General features: G+C 43.5%; 2 long non-coding RNA genes across 6 annotated transcripts in view; one reads left to right on the top strand and one right to left on the bottom strand.

Annotated features, from left to right (window-relative positions):
- The window catches only part of LOC121014667 (uncharacterized), a 5,262-nt gene extending 1,640 nt beyond the window's left edge, over positions 1 to 3,622 (bottom strand). Inside the window, exons 1-2 of the long non-coding RNA XR_005783349.1 lie at positions 3,544 to 3,622; positions 1,856 to 1,916 (exon numbers count right to left, since the gene is read on the bottom strand). This is a non-coding gene — a long non-coding RNA (uncharacterized LOC121014667). The remainder of the gene's footprint in view (positions 1 to 1,855; positions 1,917 to 3,543) is intronic.
- The window catches only part of LOC121014666 (uncharacterized), a 29,038-nt gene continuing 16,864 nt past the window's right edge, over positions 2,484 to 14,657 (top strand). For 2 of the 5 annotated variants that reach the window (XR_005783347.1, XR_005783346.1), the window contains exons 1-3: positions 2,484 to 3,335; positions 3,561 to 3,660; positions 6,879 to 6,939. This is a non-coding gene — a long non-coding RNA (uncharacterized LOC121014666). Of the gene's footprint in view, positions 3,336 to 3,560; positions 3,661 to 6,323; positions 6,414 to 6,878; positions 6,940 to 7,722; positions 7,760 to 14,657 lie in introns of those variants that run through there. The other 3 variants (XR_005783345.1, XR_005783348.1, XR_005783344.1) reach the window with 3 other exon arrangements.

The following is a 14,657-nucleotide window of genomic DNA, read 5'->3' as shown; positions in this document are numbered from 1 at the left end:
GGGGGGTCTGAAAAGGAAGAACATTTGAAACAGGTGCTCCCGAGAGACTGACAGGCAGTTTTAAGGACTCATTTGAGCTGTGTGGCCACGGAATTACAATGAAGTGACCCTGGTGGCTCATGGTTGACTATTTTTTCCCTACAAAGTCTCACTTCTTGGGCACAGGTGTGGAGGAGGCCGAGAGCTGAATTTAACTGGACCTTGATGGATAGATACAGTAGACAGCTAATGCCACGTGACCGAATGCATAGAGTCACCCAGCAGGGTTCACGTGGTTGTGTGAAAAAGAAAAGCATCTGTTATTAACTGCTTTGGGACAGAACTCAAAAGCTGTAGATCTCGGAGATCAATCTGTTCTGTAGACATGCTTCCTAAAAAATATTTTCAATGGGGTGCCAGCATTAAGAAATTGGGAGACCTGACATGAAATAATCTTGGATTTCTGGCTTCTCTTAGGCATCACTGGGTCTGTTCTCAAGAAACATGGGGCCCAATTGGCTTTCTCCCTTTAGTGGTGGGTAGTTTGATTCCTTGCTGAACCCACCTTTCTGTTACCTGCTCAGGGTGTTCATCCTCAGCGTGAAGAATGTTCCAGCTCTCCACTTTGATGCGTTCATAGTCAAAGCCTCCATGTGGGGAATGTGTCTGAGGACATCACTGCCCCAGTTTGGGAAGCATAGGCCTGCCCTTTGGTGTCCATTGCGCCCCCCCCCCCCGCGGCGAGCTCTCGTCCACCCCCCATTTCCTGTAGTGGGCCGGTATTCGGGAACCTGATTTCTGATTTGAGCTCAGCGTTATTTTGAGAATTCCTCTTACTTTTCTGGGTGTCGAGCTTCTTATTTATAAAAATAAATGGTCTGGACTGATGATCTATAAGGTACTTGATTGTCTGTGATTAACATGAATTCATTCTGAAATGTCTCTGAGTGTAATATGTCTTCTAGCTGAAAGATCCAGAACCGGCAGGAAGGGGACCCTGGCAGGAGTCTTGCCTGACAGGGGGATAATGGCCTGTCACCCTCCTGTCAAACCCTAGTGCCGACTCAATGGCTTAGCAGTGAAGGGCATTTCTGAAATACTGGACAAGCTCCCTTGGCTTATGGCTCTGCGTAAGCTGTAAAATGCACACTCAACACTTGATACTTTTCATTAAGATTAAAGAACTCTCAAGTGCAAGTGACAGAGTATGTTGATATATGATTATAGTCATAACACTGTGCTTTTTTGTCTTCAGAAGAAAGTTTCCCAGTCATGGCTTTAACCTGACATTCAGACAACAAAGCTCCCTGATTACATTTAATAAGAAAATTTAATAACCCCCTTATTGAGTATTTTTGCTTCGGCCTTGGATTAACCTTTAACAAATGAAGCTTTAGTTGCCACAGAGCCTCAAGAATGTTTCCCTGTGATGAATGTGTCTGTCTGTGTGTATTCGCGCGGACCCTGGGGGCTGGGAGAGTCACACTGTGGTCGGAACGACCCCTAGGAAGCCAACTCGACTGAACTGATCATGTTAAGATATTAGGAACGATTTCCAGGGCCCAGAGCCCCCTGATGGCCCTCTGCCACTAAACTACCAAATACAGAGAAAACCATTTCTCCGGCAATATAAATACTAGACACATCCAAACAGCAGAATAGCCCCCAAAAGATTTCTTTGTAAATGGTCATCTACTTAAAAATTGAATGATGGCTTGCTGTGGGTCATGGAGTTGTTGGGGGTGATGATATGACTGAGCAGCTGGTGTTGTCATGGAAACAAATTTACATAACACAGACAAGAGAAAATGGATCAAATACGCCCCTCTTTCGTGTTGTGAATATCTCATAAATGCTATGAAACGAGACTGAATACTGTTTAGAAAAATTCCAGATGTACAAGCTTGAAGAGAATTTGAAAGAATTTAAAGGAAAACCTGTAGAAAGAATAGATAATACTGCAGGATCTTTCCAAATTCTCATTCCATTGCTCTTTCTTCTGGTTTTCTTGGATGAAATTACAGCAGATCTTCCTATGTCATTTTGCCATGCTGCTCCGTAGATCAACAGGAATTTTGATTAACTATTATTTTTATAATGACGGCTTTGAGGATCTCGTAAAGAAACATGCGATGCAAATTTGTATTTTTTTTGGTGTGGTTAGATTGGATAAAGTTTGAATTATGTTTAGTCTTTAACAGAGTGTAATGTTATGAAATTTTTTTTAATTTTCAGGTACGTGTAGAATTTTATGATCGACACAAAATGACAGCAAGTACTTATTACCTGCTTCAGTGTATTTGTATGATACAAAAACGTTTTCCAGTATATATATATACGTATATATATATACACGTATATATATATATATATATATACACATATACACACACATACACACACATAGTATATATATTATATATAAAATATGTGTGTAATATGTAATATATGTAGTTAACACTTATTTGTTCTAACAAAACCTTATATCCCGTATTATTATGTACTAGATCTTATGTGCTAAAAGTTCTTTTTTGTACCATTGGGTCTGTTTGAAATCAAGATCTCTGGCTTGCAGATATATTTTTAATTGAGAACAGATGTGCCCCTGGCCATTCTGGGTAAATTATTTTTGGCTGTGGTGTGTGTGCCTCTAGACCCTGCACCCAAATGCCTGTTTTCTGCTCCCCCTGGGAGGTGACTGTAAGTGTTAGGGAGGGGTCAGCTCAAAGGTCCCAAGGCCTGGGGAGGACAAGTTATGGTTCAAGCGAACACGGAACATCTCCCAATAAGCCCTGTCCGCTCAGGCTGGGCAGACGGCGAGGAGGGAGCCAGCCTGGTCCCTGGGGGAGTCTGCACCTATGTATCTGTTCTCCTCATGTAAACTAGGAGACCCCTGTCTACTGTCGGGACTGGACAAGCCCTGGAACAGAGTGTTTCCTTTAGCTTCCAGATTCAGTGTCCACATCATTGACTCCAGGAAAATCTGTTCATCTGAGTCTACACGTGCAGGCAGCGAACAGACGTCCAAATCCCAATGTTTCTTTGTTGAGCACGGGCTCACGCTGTAGCGGAACCCTCGGCATATGGGGTAGTGCCACGGGGAAGCCATCTTACAGGAAGAGAAAGACAAGATGGGTGGAGGAAGCCGCTAGGAAAGCTCTTCTCTATGGCTCAGTGTTCTGTAGAAGATGGAAGTAAAATGGGTGCATGTGGACTCTGCCGTTAGCCTGCCTGGGACTTTGTGACCGTCCGTCACCGTGGCGACTGTGACAACCTCTGAGACCAGTTAGGCCACAAGAACACAGCGGTCTCCCCAGCTCCCGCGCACCTTCAGATGCACTCATTCACGCAGCAAAGTGAGTGGGGCGTGGTTGGTGGGATCTCCCAATCTCCGGTCCCTCTGGGGGGCATGTGGGCGGGGGAGAGGGCACTGCTGATGGCCTCCTCCAGTCTTCCCCCAACTTCGCACTTGCCCATTCAGGTCACATACACGGATGCGACTTCTTTCTCCTCTTTTCTCCTCCCCCTTTAACTTCACAACCCAAACCCAAACCCGAAGCACACCTGTCGTTCTCTTGTAGGTGGACGTGCCTGCCCAGACAGCCGGAGTGAAGATAGTTACTGGGCCCGAGGGAGAAAAGCCCCACCATCTCTGGGACATTGTCGCAGGCCTGTGGGAATGTAAGTTATTAAACGGAAGCAGCCCCGTCCTCGCTGTGACTCAGATAGGTAGCACGATCTGTGCCCCAGCTCGTCCCGGGGCCGCGTCTTCAGTGTGAGCAACGCCAAGGCCTTAGCGACCTATTCCTGAGCCCTGTGGCTGTAGGGGCGAGGGGGGCCCAGCGGATCCGGCCAGTTCAGCGCTGCAAGCAGGCCCATTCCCAGCCGCCCGCTGTTTGTGAAGCAGCCCCGTAGAGAGAGCGCAGGGGAAAAACAGTCCTCTTATCTGAGCAGAGGGCATTCACCAGTTGCCAGAGTGATCTGGTCTGAGTGCTTGGCGGCAGGTGGCCGGAGGAGGAATCATGAAGCGAACTGGGAGGTCGGAGTGGACACGGAACAGCGATTAACGGTCGCTATTCCTTTGTCAGGCTCTCTCTAGGTCGGCGGGGGGCTCTCAACTTGAGCTTGCTTGGCAGCGTAGGGTTAGGGATTCCAGACACTGAGCTTCCGCAGTGGGAAAGTCCGCCCCCGCTCACGGGGAGCGCTTCCATTTACAAGGCTGATGCTCTGGTTTTATTTCAATTTTCTGCAACATGAAAAACACTGCACATGGGAAAGGAAACGCTTCATCATTATGTATTTGCCCACTAATGACGCATGCTGGTAATGCAGTCTGGTTGAAGCAACAGAAACATTAAAGAAAGAACTGTCCATAATTATGTATGTGCATGTAGATATGTATCTATAAATAGATAATAGCTTAGATCTCTTTCTCTCTCTCTCTCTCTCTCTCTATCGATCAATGTATCTATATACCCAAAAGCAGCTGCATGTTTTACAGATTAACTATCCAACTGGTCAAGGGCAGTTAAGCTTAATTAATGTGAACTTAGCCCCTTAAGTTAATGACCTCTCCTCTGGAGCTGAGTGGGGACCGGGAAAGGAAGCTGTTTAATAGCTAACTTGATGGCTAATGCTTTCTTACTGTACCATTTTCTAGATTGTTTTCATACTAACAATGAAGTATTGTTTTGATTTCTTTCTTAATCAAGAGTTAACACATTTTCTTGTTTTGTTTTGTAGAACTAAACAAGTCATTCATATAGCTTTTCCTGGAGATTTGAGTTTTTTGTTTCTTTTCGTTTTTTGTTTGTTAGCTTAGCAGTAAACATTTGGCTTAGCATTTTTTCTTGGGCCTGTAACCCCAAAAGGAAACACATTCCTGTTGGATTACCTACACTTTGATTTTGGTAAATACTATTTCAGCTAAGGTGAGGGAAAAGTCTGTAAAGAGGTCAGTGAAAGCCCAGGTTCCCTGGCCCCCAAGGCTGTTTTTAGTAATAAGTGCAGAGCTTACAGATCTGGCTTCTGCACTTAACATCTGACAGAATTAAGAATCTTCTTTAGGTGCCTAATAGCCTGTCAGGGAGGGACCTTAAATCTGGGAATTTTAGGCATTTAAATGTATTTATTGATTTAAATTCAGTTGTGGGAAAACGAAGGGAGAATTCTCTTTAGAATCATGCGACCACCAATAATCAATATTTTTTATAACACTTTACTGAGGTAAATTTATTTATTTATTTAAAAATTTTTTTAATGTTTTATTTATATTTGAGAGAGAGACAGAGCATGAGTGGGGAAGGGGCAGAGAGAGACGGAGACAGAATCTGAAGCAGGCTCCAGGCTCCGAGCTGTCAGCACAGAGCCCGATGGGGGGCTTGAACTCATGAACCACCAGATCGTGACCTGAGCCAAAGTCAGACGCTTAACCGACTGAGCCACCCAGGCACCCCTACTGAGGTAAATTTAAACTCAGTGAAGTGAACACATCTCAGGCCTAAAGCTCAATGGTATTATATGTATGTCCACAGCCACATGGCCCCCATAACAGATCAAGATTGAAAGCTTTTCTGGCCCCTTAGACAATTCCTGTTTTCATTTAATGTCATCACCCCAATTTAACTACTATTTTGATTACTTTGACTATAGATTAGTTTGGTCTGTTTTTTGATTTTAGATAAAAGGAATGCTTTCTTTTGTATGTCTGGCTTCTTTCACTCCAGGTAAATAATTTTAAATTTACATGCAGTTGTGTTCACTTTTTTCTATGTATACAGTTCGTAGCTGTTACACATGTATAGATTCCTGTAACTATCACCCAGGTGCCCCCCAAAGATGCCATTCTGTGAGTTCCTCCAAATGTTTTATAGTTTAGCCTTCACATTTAGGTATTAGACCCATCTCCACCGAGAATTATTCTTGCGTGTGTGTGTGTGCGCGCGTGTGTGCACGCACAGTGTGAAGTAACAGGACATCCAGGTGATATCCACAGCTGCTCCCACGCTAGATCAATGAGTTTTCTTTCCCCTGTTGATTTCACTGGTGCCTTTGTTGAAAATCAAATGATCGTATACGTATGGGTCTATTTGGGGGCTTTTTATTCTGTTCCGTTGATCTATTTGTCTGTTCTTATGCCAATACCACACAGTTTTAATTAGTATAATTTTATAGTATGTCTTGAAATAATGGTAGTACAAAATCCTTCTCTGCTGCCTACCCATCTTCTTCCTTTTCCTCGTCCTCCTCTTCCTTCTTTGCCAAGATCGTTTTGGATATTTAGATTGCTTTTAGGTCACATAAATTTTATAATCCATTTGTTTATTAAGAAAAAATTCCTGTAGGAATTGTCACAGAAATTGCATTGGACCCACAGATCAACTCAGGCAGACTTGACATCCTAATAATATTGAGTGTGTCTATTCCCAAATGAGGTAATTCTTTCCATTTACTTAGGCCTTTACAAAATTCCCTTAGTAGAGCACCTGGTGCCTCAGTCGGGTTAAGCGTCTGACTTCGGCTCAGGTCATGATCTTGCGGTTCGTGGGTTCGAGCCCCGCATCAGGCTCTGTGCTGACAGTTCAGAGCCTGGAGCCTGGTTCGGATTCTGTGTCTCCCTCTCTCTTTGCCTCTCCTCCACTCACGCTCTGTTTCTCTGTGTCTCTCAAAAATAAATAAAAAACGTTAAAAAATGTAAAAAAAAAAAAAAAAAGAATCTCGTTTAAAGAATTCCCTTAGCAATGTTTGCATGTTTTATAAAATTCAGTATAGAAGACTTGCACGTCTGTCATTAATTTTATTCCCAGGTATTTGATGATATTGTAAACGATATTTTTTTATTGTGATAAGAAAGACATAACGCAAAATTTATCATTGGAACCATTTTAAAATGTCCTTAGCCTCTGGCAACCACATTTCTACTTTCTGGCTCTAAGAATGTGACCACTCCTGGTGCCTCAGGTAAGTAGAATCATACAGTATTTATCCCTTTGTGTGTGTTTCATTTCACTTAGCCTGATGTCTTCAACGTCCATCCGTGTTGTAGCAGGGGTGAGAATTGCACCCCTTGCTAAGGCTGAAAAACATTCCATTGTACGTGTATATCACACCTTGTTTATGTACTCATCTGTCAATGGAAATTTAGCTTGTTTCCGTCTTTTGTCGATTGTGGATGATGCCCCGTGGACTTTGGTGTTGAGTATCTGTTTGAGTCCCCGTGTTCAATTCTTTTGTTTAGATTACTGGATCGTATGGTAATTCTATGTTTAACCTTTTTGGGGATGTAAATGGCATTTTAGACTTTTATTTTTTCCATTGTTTGTATTGTCATTTAGAAGTAACATGGATTTTGGGGGTGTTGACTTTATACCCCACCACCTTGCTAAGTTCACTCACCGGTGCTAACCTATTGTAGATTCCTTTGGATTTTCGACGTGGACGATCACGTCATCTTTGACTAAAAACAGTTTAGCTTTGTCTTTGCTAATGTGTATGCTTTTTAATTTTTTCCCTTATTTCACTAGCTAGGACCTCCGGGGCAATGTCGAGCCAAAATGGTGAGAGTGGATATTCTTGCACGCTTAATCGTAGGGGAAAGGAATTCACTATTTCACTACTGTTATGTCAGCTACAGAACTCCTTTGTTGGATTGAAGGAGTTCCCTTTATATTCCCAGTTTGCTAAGGATTTTTATTTTTTATTATATTGTCTTTCTTAAATGTTTACTGATTTATTTATTTTGAGAGAGAGAGATGGAGAATGCAAGCAGGAGAGGGGCAGAGAGAGAGGGGAGAGAGAGAGAATCGTGCCCTCAGCGCGGAGCCCAACTCCGGGATCAATCTCGTGAAAGGTGAGATCATGACCTGAGCTGAAACCAAGAGTCGGACACTGAACTGACTGAGCCACCCAGGCACTCCACTAATCATATTCATGATTATACGAATATGATAATTGGAGTGAATGGTATTCATTCGACAAATACGTATTGAGTATCTACCATATGCTGGTAAATAGCCATAAACAAAGCACATAAAACAAAACACATAAAACAAAACACATAAAGCTTATGTGTCGTGTACAAAAATAAACAGATAAAATGTATATTATACTGGAAGGTGGTAACTGATGTAAGAAAAATAAAGCAGCGGATCTCCTGTTCCCCTTCATGGGTAGCCCCGAGTTCCTCAGCAAGGTGTCATTCTGCCCATGAAGAGGTTTGTTTGTTTGTTTTTAAAAACAACATGATGTTTCAAGGAAAGCCAAGTATTTCATCGGATATACTCTACCGTAGTGCTAAGAATCTTTTCTATGCTGAGGAAAAATAGGCTGTGATTGGCCTTGCCAATAAATAGTAAATTGAACTTCATTTTGTACCTTCTTAAGGAATTTCGAAGGCTATTTTTGGCTCTGTGTAATTTTTGCTACAAGGAATGACTTTACTCCATCGAAAGAAATGGTTCCTCTATGATCTCAGAGCAAAGGATAGTCCTTTAAACAGAATATTTCAGCCTATGGGAAACATACTTCATTGCCTTTATTTTTCTCATTGTGTTGTGGATGGGTAAAAATTTCATTATGGATGGTCATCGGTTCTCAGCCCTGCAATTAAAACTCAGTAATTGAAGGGAAGGGCTCAGTGTTTCCATTTGGAAAAACACTTGGGATCTTGGTGTGTGAGTTATTTCCTGACCCAAAGTCGCAGACAGTGGATGTATCATCTCCTTCTTCCCTGGTGTTCTTGAGAACAGAATTAAAAGCGGTAACACATGCAACGGCTGGGCACAGAGCCAGGCACAGAACAAGGGGAGAAACGAGTGTTAGTTCCTTCTCTTGCTTTGTCATCCTTGCCCACCTTGATCTCACTTCTAAATGTCATAGCTGGACATTTGTAGCTGTGGCTAGACCAAGAGATGCCAGATGGTGGAGACAGGTGAGTCTTGAGTCCCAGCAGAGGTCATTCTGAGGTGTCCGAGTGGAAATCCTAGGCAAGTTCAGGGTCTAGAAGGCAAATTGAGCTGGTGTCTTAGGATATAAGCCTTGATGGCAAATGTGGACAATAGAAGGTCCAAGAGATGGTTGGTGGTTACCAGGGTTCAATTTGGTATTAAGAAACAGGAAAGCAAGGCAGATTAGCCGAGAACAGTGATTCCATTCAATTGAACAAATGTTTATGGAACCGCCCCTATGTGCAGCTAAATGCTCTTAAGATCTCCGAGTTCGGAACAGCCTAGCACGTGGCAAGTATAAGTGACGTTTGATCTGTGGCAAGGACAAGCCTCTGCTCGGGCTTTAGTAACCCGGTTTGGGCAGATAAGTCTTACAGTGAGAATTTTGTTGGAGGTTGGGTAGGAATGAGGAATTTCTGCATGTGCCGATGGTTGTGCCCAAAGACAGGGTCCCTGGGAAACCCACAGTTTCAATGGTCCTTCTGGGTGGGCTGTGCCCATTTGTATCTGCCTCTCTCTGGTGCTAGGTTTTTTGTTTGTTTGTTTGTTTTGGTTCTCTGTGTTTCTAAAACTAGAGTTTAGGTTGGAAGGGACATGCTGTTGTAGTTTGGCAGTTGACAATCATATTGTCATTAAGTTTCATTATTTGGCTTGCATACCACACCTCCCTCACCTTGTGAAGCAGGCCATTGACTTCAAGACATTACAGAATATTATGCACGTGGAAGAAAATATTTCGATTTTCTTTTTCTTTTTCTTCTTACTGTGTAAACAACCACTTTGGAGGGAGTAGAGCTGAAATAATCCCACCAGGAATGGACACTGGGTTTCTGGGAACTCACGGCCAACACCTTTTTTTTTTTTTTTTTTTTTTTAAATACAGTGTGCTTGTCTGGGAATTGGGGCGAAAGAAGCTTGTTTGTTTATTTTGTTTCCAACTAAGAGTAATTTTGGAAATGCTAGAGATTTTGCAGGGGGAAAACCCTCTTTTCACTAAATGATTGATTTTGAAGAAAACTTATTTTTATTTGTTTTGAGAGAGAGAGAGCTAGAGAGCAAGCGGGGGAGGGGCAGAGAAAGAGGGGGAGACAGGCTCCCAAGCAGGCTCTGTGCTGTCAGCACAGAACCCCATGTAGGGCTCGAACCCGCAAACCTGTGAGATCCATGACCTGGGCGGAAATTAGGAATCTGACCCTCAGCCAACTGAGCCACCCAGGCGCCCCTGAATGATCGTTAAGCGATGTTTGGACGTGTGGAGACTCAGCTTCTTTGAACTTTTTGCATGCAGCACTTTTTATTCAGAAAAGTCTGAGAATTTGTTTCTGGCAAGAAACCTATTCAGATTAGCGTTGCCTCTTCATTATAAAAATCCCCACAATTGCGTGCCTGCTGGAACCATAAAGAGTGGCGTCCTTCCTCCTGGTCACCTGTGGGGGGCTAGCCGGCCAGCCTGTGAATGGGGGGGCGTCCAGCCGGACACCCACCACTAGGCTGAGAGGCCTCCCTGGTCGCGAGGCTGACCTTGTGTTTCGAAGAGAGGGCACTATGTGCAAAATCTGACTGAGGAACCAATAGGCTAAATTTAACATTATGAAAATAGATGGAAAGAAAGGCATTTGGCAAACAAGTTTCCCTCGTGGGAGGGGAAACCCTTCCGGGCCCTGGGCCCTCCCCCGCAGAGGCCCAGGGAGAACCTCTGAGGAGCCGGAAGGCGACCCCAGGGCCCTGGCAGCCCCCGCGGAGCTCCAGGCCTCCAGCCCCGGGACGGCCCATCGCGTCCTGGCAGCGCATGCGCCGCGGTGACGTCACCGCGCAGGGTTTGCCCCTGGAGCCAGCGTCACCAGGAGCCAGCGCAACATTCTGCATCCCGGCCCCCCGGCACGGAGGGAGGCCTGAGGAGCGTTTCCAGGGGCACTTCCGCTTCAGCTTGTTTCTATTTTCAAGCCTGGAGACAATTAAAGACCAGGGTCTGGTGCCAGTATTTTTTTTTTTTTTCCACAGTTCGCGCTATTCTTAGAAACAGTTGAGCCGGTGGTGGAGTCTCAAGGCTCTGGAATCTTTTCTTTCGTGTGGCGACAAGTTCTTTTTCCTGGGAAGGCTCAGTGGTGCTTTTCTTGGGCTCAGCAGTGCGGCTGATGCGGCCTGGACTGTGTAGACAAGAGGCGCGGGGAGGACACACACGACCCTTTGGAACTGACGCTGGACGGGCGTTGAGGACGGGCCATCCCTGGGCAGCTACTCTAGAGCTCCTAAAGTGGTGTTTGTTCAACTACCCTGAACTTTTGTGGAAGGCCAGATGCGGGCACTGCGATAAAAGTGCTGAAGTAGAGTGATAAAACTTGTAATTTAAAAATTCTTTTTACCAGGCCATGTTGCTAAGGTTGTGTTTTGGTAAAATAAACTGCTTTTCCTAGGGTCGTATGGAATGAAAGCTTCATTCATCCGGATTTGGTTGAGCACTTACTGTGTGCGACCCAAGGTTATTTAGCGTGTGGTTTTTGTTTTCAAGAAGAAATAAGACACGCGCATGAATTTCTAGCATAAAAATAACCAGGGAACACTATTACCCAAAGGCCGTTTGCATGTTGAGCTAGGAACTTTTCAGAATGATTCAACGTGAAGCAATGTTTGCTTCTGGAGATGTTTGGAGTTCTCTCTAATAAAAATCAAAAATTAAGTAAAAGTTAACAAATTAAAAAAAAAATTGAACAGGAAAAAACCCCTGTGGAGTGCAGCCTAACTGGGACTTTAAATGAATATTTGTAACCTTTGTTGCATCCATTAGGAAATGAGAAAGACTAAAACTCATGAGCTAAGTGCTCAACAGAATACAGTAAAAAAAAAAAAAAAAAATTAATAAAAAAGCAAGCAGAAAGAATGCAGAAGGAAGGAAATCATAAAGATAAGGTTAGCAATTAATGAGCTAGAAAACAAAGTAATAACACAGAAAATCAACTAAACTAAAAACTAGTTCCTTGAAAAGAGTGATAAACACTTCTGGTGAAAATGACCCAAGACAGGAGGAGGCATGAAAGAGACATGACGTAGCTACAGATGGAGATTTAAGAACCTATCTGAGAATAAATACTGTGGATGAGTTCCTGACAATATGTTGGGAAACTTCCAGAGAAATTGGACAATTTCCTAGGGAAGTGTCAATTACAAAAACGTAACAAAACCAAAAAGACTGAATATACCACAAAAGAAGTGAATCAAGTTAATCATCTGCGGCTTTCCCCTGGCCCCGTCCCCTCTTTAGAAAACAAGCCAGACACAGCCAAGATTACAAAATCTTCAAAGAACAGATAAGCACTACTTTGTATAAATGTTTCCGAAGAATGGAACCGGAACAACTCCCCACAGCACTTTATATGTATGATCTTGATAACAACACTGAGCAAGGGAGATAAAACAAAATGAAATCGTTGGCCACATACGAACATGAATGCAATGATCTGAAATAAAATGTTAGCAAACTAAATCTATCAAAATATTAAAAAAAATTTTTTTTTTGTCCAACATGTATTTAGTCCTAGTGGTGCAGGTGATCTTGTAATGTACCTCATTACAACAGAAAACGAACTGGAACAAAGATTCAGTTAGAGGTAACATTTCTTAGAACCAGTGGTCGAGTCCATTGGTAATTTTTTTCTCTCTTTTTTTTCCCCGAATTGTTGAAAATGACACAACTAAACCTTTTTAATTTCAGAAAACAAAGAGAAAAGGCAAAATCCAAAATTTAAATACATGATGACTGGCAGTGCTCTATGAATCTTTTCCATATTCGTTGGCTTCTGCCCCAGAAAATGTTCACTTGATAATTTACTTTGCTTGTAAGACTAAAGAAACTGAAGGGAACGTCTTCGTGGCTTTGGTCGTTCATAAAATGTGTGATCACTTTTGTGATTGGTATTTTATTTTATTTTATTTTTAATTTTTTAAGTGTTTTGTTTTTGAAAGAGAGACAGAGCACAAGTAGGGGAGGGGCAGAGAGAGAGTGAGACACAGAACCCGAAGCAGGCTCCAGGCTCTGAAATGTCAGCACAGAGCCCGACGTGGGGCTTGAATCCACGAACCGTGAGATCATGACCTGAGCTGAAGTTGGACGCTCAACCGACTGAGCCACCCAGGTGCCCCTCTCGGGTGGACTATTGGGAAAAAGGCATCCCTGTCGACTGAGGTAGGCAATGACCACAGCTTGGCAAGGAAACAGGGCTGGGTTTGGACCCCTGCTTGTCTCTTGCTTTGGAACTTTTTTAAAAAATGTCTTAATTATTTATTTTTGAGAGAGAGAGAGAGAGAGAGCAAGCAGGGGAGAGGGGCAGAAAGAGAGGGAGACCGAGAATCCAAAGCAGGCTCCAGGCTCCGACTCAAACCCATGAACTGTGAGATCATGACCTGAGCTGAAGTCGGATGCTTAACAACTGAGCCACCCAGGCACCCCGCTAGCTTTGGAACTTTTATGTGGCGCACATACTTCCCAGATGACTGCCATGCCTGACGGTGCCCTCTTACTGTGTTTGTAAAAATATTTTCTTCCTTCCCTCCCTTTTTCCTTTTCTTCTTTCATTTTTGCTTTAGAATAAAAAGCCTTACCTTTCTGGTCATTATATTTCATTTTATAGTATGTCTGTCTTTTAGCCGTTCAAGACAGTGGTTGGCCTTTCATTTGCATATATTTGCATCTCTTCTGCATCTTGCTACCAGTAAACTTGATAAACCTTCCTTTTCTTTGTGCTTGTCAATTTTCTGATTCTGACCTTTCCCTCTTTCGACGATATTTAAGTAAATATCTTTCGAGCTGAGAACTTAAATTCTCTCTAACCTTAAGGTTCGAGAAAATTAACTCTTTATGAAAACTCCTGTCTGACTGGCTGCAGAGATTAATAGAAAAATTTAAAAAATGAAAAGATCCAAGGTGATAAGAGATAAAGGTGTAACTTTCTTTAAAGTTTATTTATTTGAGAGAGAAAGAGAGAGGGTGAGATAGAGTGGGGGAAAGAGTGGGAGGAGGGGCAGAGAGAGAGTGAGGGGGAGAGAGAATCCCAAGCAGGCTCCACACTGTCAGCGCAGAGCCTGATGCAGGGCTCAATCTCACCAACCACGAGATCATGACCTGAGCTGATATCAGGAGTTGGACACGTTACCTACTGAGCCACCCAGGCACCCCACTCCTTAAACTCTTTAAGCTTGTTAACCATCCAGTGTCTCTGCTCCCAGGGGATGGCCTTGGTGGCACCCGCTAATATTTGAGTGGGTGCTGGGGTGAGTTGGCAAACAGCCTGGAGGCCTGCAGGGAGCAGACACTGGGCTAGATGCTCTGTCATTGAATGTTCGGGTCAATCCTGGGAGATATCACTCCCATGTTACAGAGAGGTAAACTGAGGCTCCAAGAGGGGTGTGATCTGTCCAGCTTCTAAGCGGCAGGTCTCCTGGTTCCCAGACGTGAGACCATTTTCACTCATCGGACTATTTGGCCCATTTAAGTTCACTTTTGTTTACTTTGGACCCGTTCTTGAGACTCTGATGTGCCAAACTGGAAGGAAGTGCTCATACTGTCAACACAGTGACAGGAAAGTCATCTATCACCACCCCCAGCACTGCCCCCAGATTCAGGACAGAGCTGTCTTTATTTGTGGCAGGTGATGATACTTTGAGTACAGTATGAAATGAAGGGGGGAAAGAGCTTTCTGAGGGCAAAAGCTTGGAGAAGGCTGAAGAATGTCCGGGAAG

This window comes from Herpailurus yagouaroundi, unplaced genomic scaffold, assembly GCF_014898765.1.
Source record: "Herpailurus yagouaroundi ecotype Mexico unplaced genomic scaffold, PumYag 203, whole genome shotgun sequence".
Lineage (NCBI taxonomy): Eukaryota > Metazoa > Chordata > Mammalia > Carnivora > Felidae > Herpailurus > Herpailurus yagouaroundi.
Note: the sequence above shows the minus strand (reverse complement) of the source record. Positions and strands in the feature narration are given on the sequence as shown.